Consider the following 2,319-nt stretch of genomic DNA (forward strand, 5'->3'; position numbering starts at 1 on the left):
GCCGCAGGCCAGCCGCTCCAGCGCTTCAGCGCTCGTACCACACAACATTGGCGTTAGTTTTGAGAAGCACGCGTGGTTCCGCACGCGGCGCACGGCTACTGCGAGCCGTACAGGTAGCGTGTTGCGCGACACGACACGCACACCGAAAGACATGCAGTCTAGTCGGTAATGATCCTTCCGCAGGTTCACCTACGGAAACCTTGTTACGACTTTTACTTCCTCTAAATGATCAAGTTTGGTCATCTTTCCGGTAGCATCGGCAACGACAGAGTCAATGCCGCGTACCAGTCCGAAGACCTCACTAAATCATTCAATCGGTAGTAGCGACGGGCGGTGTGTACAAAGGGCAGGGACGTAATCAACGCGAGCTTATGACTCGCGCTTACTGGGAATTCCTCGTTCATGGGGAACAATTGCAAGCCCCAATCCCTAGCACGAAGGAGGTTCAGCGGGTTACCCCGACCTTTCGGCCTAGGAAGACACGCTGATTCCTTCAGTGTAGCGCGCGTGCGGCCCAGAACATCTAAGGGCATCACAGACCTGTTATTGCTCAATCTCGTGCGGCTAGAAGCCGCCTGTCCCTCTAAGAAGAAAAGTAATCGCTGACAGCACGAAGGATGTCACGCGACTAGTTAGCAGGCTAGAGTCTCGTTCGTTATCGGAATTAACCAGACAAATCGCTCCACCAACTAAGAACGGCCATGCACCACCACCCACCGAATCAAGAAAGAGCTATCAATCTGTCAATCCTTCCGGTGTCCGGGCCTGGTGAGGTTTCCCGTGTTGAGTCAAATTAAGCCGCAGGCTCCACTCCTGGTGGTGCCCTTCCGTCAATTCCTTTAAGTTTCAGCTTTGCAACCATACTTCCCCCGGAACCCAAAAGCTTTGGTTTCCCGGAGGCTGCCCGCCGAGTCATCGGAGGAACTGCGGCGGATCGCTGGCTGGCATCGTTTATGGTTAGAACTAGGGCGGTATCTGATCGCCTTCGAACCTCTAACTTTCGTTCTTGATTAATGAAAACATACTTGGCAAATGCTTTCGCTTCTGTTCGTCTTGCGACGATCCAAGAATTTCACCTCTAACGTCGCAATACGAATGCCCCCGCCTGTCCCTATTAATCATTACCTCGGGTTCCGAAAACCAACAAAATAGAACCGAGGTCCTATTCCATTATTCCATGCACACAGTATTCAGGCGGGCTTGCCTGCTTTAAGCACTCTAATTTGTTCAAAGTAAACGTGCCGGCCCACCGAGACACTCACTCAAGAGCACCCTGGTAGGATTGCAACGGGGTCCGCCTCGGGACGCACGAGCACGCACGAGGCGCGTCGCACGCCTTCAGCTCGCCCCACCGGCAGGACGTCCCACGATACATGCCAGTTAAACACCGACGGGCGGTGAACCAACAGCGTGGGACACAAATCCAACTACGAGCTTTTTAACCGCAACAACTTTAATATACGCTATTGGAGCTGGAATTACCGCGGCTGCTGGCACCAGACTTGCCCTCCAATAGATACTCGTTAAAGGATTTAAAGTGTACTCATTCCGATTACGGGGCCTCGGATGAGTCCCGTATCGTTATTTTTCGTCACTACCTCCCCGTGCCGGGAGTGGGTAATTTGCGCGCCTGCTGCCTTCCTTGGATGTGGTAGCCGTTTCTCAGGCTCCCTCTCCGGAATCGAACCCTGATTCCCCGTTACCCGTTACAACCATGGTAGGCGCAGAACCTACCATCGACAGTTGATAAGGCAGACATTTGAAAGATGCGTCGCCGGTACGAGGACCGTGCGATCAGCCCAAAGTTATTCAGAGTCACCAAGGCAAACGGACCGGACGAGCCGACCGATTGGTTTTGATCTAATAAAAGCGTCCCTTCCATCTCTGGTCGGGACTCTGTTTGCATGTATTAGCTCTAGAATTACCACAGTTATCCAAGTAACGTGGGTCGATCTAAGGAACCATAACTGATTTAATGAGCCATTCGCGGTTTCACCTTAATGCGGCTTGTACTGAGACATGCATGGCTTAATCTTTGAGACAAGCATATGACTACTGGCAGGATCAACCAGGGAGCTGCGTCAACTAGAGCTGAGCAGCCGGCCGCCCGGGAGTGTGTCCCGGGGGCCCGCGCGAACACGCAAGCGTCCGCTCAATTATTCTGCAAACAGGAGGAGGCTGAGCTCCCCTGCACCATACACCTCGAAACCCTCTCAGGTCCCGGCGGCGCGCAGCGCCGTCCTAAGTACTTGGTCGGGTTCGAGAGAGGCGCAATCGCCCGGAGTTTGGCGAGTAGACGCTTTAGGTGCGACCACCCGT

General features: G+C 53.6%; 1 non-coding gene across 1 annotated transcript; it reads right to left on the reverse strand.

Annotated features, from left to right (window-relative positions):
• Positions 1-166: 166 nt before the first annotated feature.
• LOC124564280 lies at positions 167-2,075 on the reverse strand. Its single transcript, XR_006970552.1, has one exon. It is a non-coding gene; the product is annotated as a small subunit ribosomal RNA (ribosomal RNA).
• Positions 2,076-2,319: the final 244 nt, after the last annotated feature.

This window comes from Schistocerca americana, unplaced genomic scaffold (genome assembly GCF_021461395.2).
Source record: "Schistocerca americana isolate TAMUIC-IGC-003095 unplaced genomic scaffold, iqSchAmer2.1 HiC_scaffold_1310, whole genome shotgun sequence".
NCBI lineage: Eukaryota > Metazoa > Arthropoda > Insecta > Orthoptera > Acrididae > Schistocerca > Schistocerca americana.